Source organism: Hydra vulgaris, chromosome 12, assembly GCF_038396675.1.
Source record: "Hydra vulgaris chromosome 12, alternate assembly HydraT2T_AEP".
Taxonomy (NCBI): domain Eukaryota; kingdom Metazoa; phylum Cnidaria; class Hydrozoa; order Anthoathecata; family Hydridae; genus Hydra; species Hydra vulgaris.
Genome location: NC_088931.1, coordinates 63474191 through 63482909, shown reverse-complemented (window position 1 = coordinate 63482909; position 8719 = coordinate 63474191).

Sequence of the window (8719 nt, the reverse complement as noted above, 5' to 3'; positions counted from 1 at the left end):
ATATATATATATATATATACATATATATATATATATATATTTAAATTATGTTAGTGTATTTTACAAATAGAGTGCTCAACGTTCTTAAAGAACAGAGCAATAATAAATTAGTAAAAAACACTTATCTAACTTTTTCTTCTACTTGAAGTTTCACCATTGCTGGATGATCAGGAAGAGTTACTAAATCTCAAAAAAAATTCAATTTATAGAAAAAAATATTTTATTAGATTAGGATTTTTAAGATATTTATTAAAGTCAGTATTGGATGAGTGTACCTTTTTTTTTGAATTCTTCCGGAATTGAAACAAAGAATGAATTAAAAGATTCCGAAATTTTAATGGGGTCATATATCATAGAGTTGTTAGAAGATAAGCAGGAAAGATATGAGCTAACTCTCGAACTAATGTTTAAAAGATTCCTAATACCATCCAATGTACACTTTATATTTTTTGGCATTATCAGAGAAGAACTTAGAATAATGGTTTTTTTTACTACGACGGGTGAGAGTAACAAGTAAGTTTCTATACGTTTTGTAAGATTTTTCTAGATTGAGTTTGTTATTAGGATTCTTTATTTTAAGAAATTTGTTAAATATTTTATTTCGTATTTTAGTTGATGTCAAGATTCCTCGTGTTATCCAAGATTTGAGACCCCTTGAAAACCAGCTGACTTTTGCTGACTTTATTTAATAACGCGTGTTTATCTAAAAAAGAATTCAAACTTGTGAAAAACTTTTCAAATTGATTACATTAGTCCAGCTAATTTTTGAGAAATCACTTCATAGTTCCTCGCAATTATTATTATTTAATTCCGACGAAAAATGCAGCCAAAATTAAACCTCGTAGGATTAATTTTGGTTCTATAAAAAGGATGTATTAAAAATTAGGGTAAATGATCTGAAAAGCTTTACGATAATTTTTAAAAAAATAAAACTTTAAATAATGAAACAAAATATAAAAAATACAAAAATTCTTTTGAAAAATTAAAAAAACAAATTAAAAACTATTACTCCAATCTGCTCAAAAAAATTCAATAGAAAATGGTAGGGAAAAATGGGATATAATAAAAGAAGTAATTGGAAAAAAGAAACTAAAGGTAAACATTGTTTTTCCAAATCGTTTACAAACAAAAATGAACACAGATGTTTTTGACAAAGGCAAAGTTGCTGATATATTTAATGAATTATTTATAAACGTTGGTAAAAATTTAGCCGAAAAAATAATTCCGGGAAGCAAAACGTATTAGTCCTTTTTAAAAAAAACACATTCAGCTATGAATGAGTTTGATATATACTCGGATAAACTTCGAACAGCTTTAACTTTACTAAAAACTAACAGAAGTCCAGGCATCGACGAAATCAATGCAATTGTTTTAAAATCAGTATTTGATATTATCAAATCGCCTCTTTTAACAATATTCAATTTATCCTTTAAAACTGGTGTCTTTCCTGACCAATTAAAGTTAGCAAGAGTAGTCCCTATTTATAAGAATGGCGATGACTCTTTAGCATCAAACTATAGGCCTATATCAATTCTTTCTTGCTTTTCAAAACTTCTTGAACGTATCATGCAGAATAGATTATATAACTATCTTGAAATAAATAAAATTCTGTATAGCAAACAGTTTGGTTTTCGCAAGAGCCATTCAACATATCATGCAATAATTGAAATAGTCAATAAAATTTTGAGTGGTTTTGAAAATAATGAATATACTCTAGCCTTGTTTATTAATTTAACCAAAGCATTCATAACAGATGACCACAAGATCCTCCTACACAAGCTAGAGATATATGGAGTACCAAACAACAATCTAAATGGTTCAGATGATACTTAAATAACAGAAAACAAGGAGTATCGCACAACTCAGTACACGATTACAAACAATTAGTTGTGGTGTACCCTAAGGCTCACTTCTTGGACCTTTACTATTTTTTACTCTATGTGAACAATATCTGCTTAACTTCAAACATTCTAAACTTTACTCTTTTTGCTGATGATACGAATATTTTCTCTGCTCAATCAAATATAAAAACAATTTTTCTTCAGTTAATCACGAGCTGCAAAACTTAAATGAGTGGTTCAAAGCTAATAAACTTTCCTTAAACATCCTCAAAACCAAAAACTTTTTATTTCATAAACCATCTAACTCTGTTAACCACTTCAACTTCCCAAGCTTATGATCAACAACATTAATATAGAAAGAGACCATTCTATCAAAATCCTGGGAATAATTTTTCAGAATATCTTAGTTGGAAGAATCATATTTTGCACATCGAAAACAAAATCTCCAAGTCAATTGGCATCATGCATAAAATAAAACACCTTCGAAATAAAACTTGCTTAAAAAGTATATATTATTCGTTCATTCGCAGTTATATCAACTATTGTAATATCGTTTGGGCAAGCAAACACTCTTCAGTACTAAAGAAAATATACGTTAAACAAAAGCAAGCGTGTCGAATAGTATGCAACGCTAATAGAAATACCCACGCCAAACCATTATTCAGGGAAATTAGAGCTCTAAATATTTATGAACTGAACTTCCTCCAAAATTTGTTATTTATGCTTCAATCGCAAAACAACTTGCTACCAAAATACTTTGAAAATCAATTTTCCACCATTGATCACAAATACCCAACGAAGTACTCTTTTCAAAACTTTAAAATTCCGGAGATTTTACTTAAAATAACTGACTTCTCTATCTCATCTTGAGGACCGCGGCTATTCGATCTTTAAAGAAGAAATAAAAAACATGAAGTCATCAGATCTCTTTAAAGTAGCATTCAAACGGCACCTATTTAACTTAAGTGACTTCAACATACTCTCCTATTTTTAAAGATCAAATCAATAATAACTAACTAAAACGAATTTATCCCTTTTGGATGACTACAAACGATGATTATACCATGGTTTATTTCTACTTACGAATTCTACTTACGGATGATTATAACATTGGTTTATTTCTACTTAAGAATTTTTAATCTCACGTGAAACTTATTGCAAAATTGCAAATGAAAGGGGACTTGATGATAAGACTACAGTCTTCTAATTGCTCCTGTCATTATTCTAATTCTTATCTAATTAATAAATGTATTAAAGCTAATTGTATATAAAATAAGTAATGATGAAAAAAAAAATACCGTAGAAGTAATATTACCTGCAAAAATATTTGCAGAAGTTGCATTAGAAAATATGTTATCAATTAGAGTTTTGGAGTGATTCGTGGTTCTTGTTGGCAATGAAATAAAGGGAAGAGAGTTATTTAAGGCAATGGTGTCTAAAAATTCAGAGACAGAATTATCTGAGTTTGCTAATAAAAAATCGACATTAAAATCGCCCATTAAAAAAAGTAGTTTTGTTTTTTTCCATAGATTGCTTTTCAAAAATAGGAATTAAATATGATTTAACAAATTCTGAAATATCCATATTAGGATGGCGATAGATACAGCCAATAACGATGTTTGATTTTTTAGGAAAGGTGATTTCCACGAATACAGATTCGATCTTAATATGCTTAAACTAAAAACTTTGGTTTAAGCATATTAAGATCGTTTCGAGGTTTGTAAATTAATGTATTAGATATATAAAGTAAAGTTCCTTCAAAATAAGATTTTGTAGGAGTGTGCTCATAAACATAACCGGTAAGATTTAATGGGATAGTTAGTAGGATGTCATTTTTTAGTTTAGGTTCAGTAATGCAAATAATACTGAATTCGTGGTTAATAAGAGATAAAAGTGAGTTTAACTCGCTAAAATTTTTAATAAGAGAAGCAATGTTTAAATGAAAAAGAGAAAAGTTATTTATGTCGATGTTGGCAGAGTTGAAACATTCTATGTCCATATATTTACAATTAATAGGGTTTTCTTCGAGGTTTACGTCATTGTCATTGTTGTTATTAAGTTGATGGGAAATGAAGTCATTAAATTCATTATAAAGATTAGACTCTATGGTGTTTGAAAAAGACGATATGTTGTTTTAGAGTTCATTAATATGAATCACTTTATCGTTTATTGTTTGCAGACGCAGCTCCTTATCAGATAGAGAACTAAAAGGAAAAATATATTTTCTACATGAGTTGTTAGAGTTTTTCAATATCCTAAATTCCATATCATTCAGACGACAGCACTTTTTATGAAAAAGGTTTAGGCAATGATTACATTGAAGGTAGTGATGATTTGTATTAATTTTCTTGAAACAATCTTTGCAATGAGTAGACATTTAAGTAGTTTATAAAATGAAATGATTGAATGAAGTGAAATAAGGAAACAAACAGTAATATGAACAGCAATCTAACCAAAAATATTGAAAATAATAATATTATTTATTAATAATATAAATATAATTAAATTAATAAAATAATAAAATAAAAACAATATTTATTTAACGATTAAAATAAATAATTAAAAAAATAATATTAATAAAGATAGGGAAGAATAACGCAAATATATATTAAAAATAGGTTATAATTAGTTAAATTATAAGTTATAAGTATAAAATAAAATAAATTATATTAAAATAATAAAAAATTAATGAATGATTATAAGTAAAATATTCTAGTTATAGTAAGTGAAAAAATATAATAATAAATTATTAAGTTTATACTTAATATTATAAGTTAATAAGAAAAAATAAAGTATCTAAGTTAACAAACTATATAGATATATAATAAAAATAATAATAATAATAACATCATAATAATAATCATAATAACAATAAGTATATAAAATAATAAACAATAATTAAAAAAAGAAAAAATTAATGAAAAATAAACAAAACAAAGATAGAAAAAATAAAATAAAATAAGAATAATTACATTAAATTAAAAACGTATTATAAAATAAACAAATTCTTTTTAAATTTCACTACAATCTTCTAGTTTTACTATTGCTTTTTCTTCTTTCTTTTTTCTTAGTTTACTTAATTCTTCTTTTTTTCTTTTCTTTACTTTTTAACTTTTATTTTTACTTTATTTGTTTAGTTCCCATGATATATTTTTTCATCTAATATTATTCCCCAAGTTCACTTTCGTTCTTTTGTTTTCTTTTAATTTCTTTTTTTTAATCTTTATTTAAGTTTATTTAGTGTTCTTTTTTTTTTAATTCGAAGTTCTTTTTTCAATTTTTTTTCTTTTCTTTCCTTCTTTTTTGTATGACTTTTTATGTGCGTTTGTTTAAAGATGATTTTTAAGATTGTTAACGAATTATTTATGCATATAAAATAAATAGTTATTTACTTGTTATTATAATTTGGTTTTATCTTTAATATTTATATTCTTCTTTGCTTTTCTTTTTTATTGTTAACCGTTAAAAAAGCGCGACCACCATTTGCGAAGACTTACCACCGCATTTTTGGAAATTTCTATTTGATTATAATATGATTTATTTGATCATAATATTTATTATTACTTGATTTGATTTTGGAAATTTCTAACTGATTATAAGATCTTTCCTTAAAAATTAATAACAAACCTTTGTTAATAGTTGATTGACGGTGTAATCAGATTATCACGTTATCTAGAAAATTAGGCAGCATGAATAGTCACATATCTATGCTATCTATGTCAAATAAAAATTTAGTGACGTTTTGGACAAGAACTATGCAATAAAAAAGCTTTCAAATTTATGGACAAATATTTTCGAGCGAGTCATTACCATTATATTATATTACCTGTCAAAGGCTTTTGATACTGTAAACCATAACATACTAATAAAAAAACTTGAATATTATGGAGTAAAAAATAATAACTTACTTTGGTTCAAAAGCTATTTGACCAATAGAATGCAATTCATCCAATATGCGCAAAAACAAACAATTCCATATGCTGTAACTTGTGGTGTCCCCCAGGGCTCTATTTTAGGACCCTTATTATTCTTAGTGTATATAAATGATTTAAATCTAGCAACACACTTCTTAAACTGTATTTTTTTTGCAGATGACTCCAATCTTTTTTATTCTCACAGAGATATTAAAACACTTTTTGAAACAGCTAACGAAGAGTTGGGTAAGGTTAATGAATGGTTTATAAGTAATAAACTGTCTCTAAATGTGGAGAAACCCAAATTTATTTTATTTCATAAAGTAAATAAATTAGAAAATATTCCCATTAAACTCCCAAATCTAATAATCAATAACGCTAACATTAAAAGAGAAACTTCAGTTAACTTTTTGGGCGTAATATTAGATGAACATTTACGTTGGAGTGATCATATAAAAAGCATAGAGAAAAAGTTATCAAAAAATATTGCCATGATATATAGGGCTAAACCATTTCTAAATAATAAATCTTTAAAAAGTTTATATTTTTCTTTCATTCATTGTCATTTGATTTATTGTAATATTGCATGGGCAAGTACAAATCATACAAAATTAAAAAAATTGTACAGTAAACAAAAACATGCCTGCAGAATATTATTTGGAGCTGATAAAATTGTACCTTGCGAGCCTCTTCTGCGTATACTAGGCGCATTAAATGTTTATAAAATAAACTTACATCAAGTTTTAATGTTTATGTATAAAGCAAAAATGGGACTATCTCCTAAAATATTTCAGTCCTATTTTGAAAAAGTAGAGCATAAATGTCCGACAAAATTTTCAAATAATAACTACATTGTCCCTAAATATAATTCAAAACAAATTACATATTCAATTCAATATCGTGGACCCTATTTGTGGAAAAAGTTTCCTAATATTGCAAATATGGAAAAAGTTAGTATACATCAGTTTAAAAAAGAATCGAAACAGGTGTTATTACTTATGGATTTTAATATATCCGATTTTAAATGCCTCTTTTAAACTAAAATTCAATTATATAAAATATGTCTCAGAATTTATCAATTTATCAATTTTTGTTTGTTTGTTTCTTCATTATTTGAGTTATGGTGTTTCCTCTAATCTTAAAAGTTATTGGTGAAATCTTAGTTTTTCAACATTTTACTTAACTATTAATGAGTTGTTATTTATTTTACGTTTAATTAAATTGGTTAAAAAAATATACAATATTTATAAATTATAAATATTACAAATTGTTATAAATTTTATTTTCATGTTCTTCAACAAATACTTTGTATAGTATTCGTATATAGTGTGGCTCTTGAAAATACGTGCTCTTTAATTAATTAATTTATTTTTTTGTTTTTCTTTTTTACTTTTCTTTCAGTTTTTCTTGTTTACTTGATTATTACTCTTAACATGAATATTGTTCTTGAAGTAATTCTTAAACTAATTGTTATTTATTTTACAATTTTTAATAAATAGTTTGTAAAGTATAAATATATTATCCGGCTATTGTAAATACGTACGATTGGGGCTCGGTGATAAGACAAAATAATGTCTTCTACTTGCCCCGCCAGTTTTTTTTAATTTATAAACCTTGTAAATTGTAAAAGTTATTAAACGGCGAAATAAATAAATAAATAAAAATTATATAAATCTTTGCAGAGCTCAGCCTACCTTTTTGAGGAAAATTAAAATTATACCATAGGGTGTAAGTAAAACATCTGTTGACCTTTGTTCCTATAAAAACAAAATTTGATGAAAAAATTATTTATTACAATAAATTTGCATACCATTTCGTACTTTATAAATAATCTAATGAGGACTTTTTTTTAATACCAGATCAAGCAAATGCATGGTTTCTTTTTACTTCATAGCAACTGTTGCATTGTGAATATTTTAAGTGACTGTTGGATTGTGTGAATTTTCAAAACTTACGATCATCAAAATCTACAGAGAGAGTCTACGATTGATCAACATCGAGGGTCTACGATTGATCAACATCGAGAGTCTACGATTGATCAACATCGAGAGTCTACGATTGATCAACATCGAGAGTCTACGATTGATCAACATCGAGAGTCTACGATTGATCAACATCGAGAGTCTACGATTGATCAACATCGATTTTTTAGATATACTAGCTATTCAAAATAAGAAAGTCACATGTTTTAGTCAAAAAAAAAGTTACTGTAAACTTTTTTAATAAAAATCACGTCAATAATTTTGTTAAAAAAATATTACTTTAGGCAGGTTTTTTAAGTCACACATAAAAACGTTTTCTGCGAGTTAACTATTTTATGTACTACTTATGATATATACTTTTACTTGTGAAAAATCTATGAAACTATGATATATTAAAAACTAAAAAACAAAATTTTTATGAGAATTCGGTTAAGAACAAGTAGTCACAAATTTATTAGATTGAGAATGAAATTCTAATAAAGAAAATCTAATGATAGAACAAAATTTAGGTTTAAAAAGTATTGGGCTCTAAAAACTTTGCCTTCGAGTGAGTTGCTACGCAATTGTTTCTAGTCAGACATTTTAATAAGGTCGTTAATAAAAAGTGTTTATTTTTAATGTAGTAATAAATTCTAAATGCTGCTAACAGCTTTAATTTTAATAAAGCAATTAATTTATTGAGGCCACTAATTTATTAAGGCAATTAATTTATTAGGGCAAAAAAAGACAACATGTCAACAAAAAAATTTCTAATTTAAAAAAAAAAGGATGAAAAATTTTTATTAAAGAATTTACGCTACTATTTTTGTCGAAACTTAAGTTTTCTAAATGATGTTAGTTTAGATGTCTTTTAGATTAGTTTGTAGAGTTATTTAGATGCATTTTAAATATCTTTTGCTCGCTTAAATACCATGAGAAGTTTTTTGCTTGAAGTTAAAATAGTTTTATAACAAATTTAAAAAGAAATCTTAGCAAACAGGAG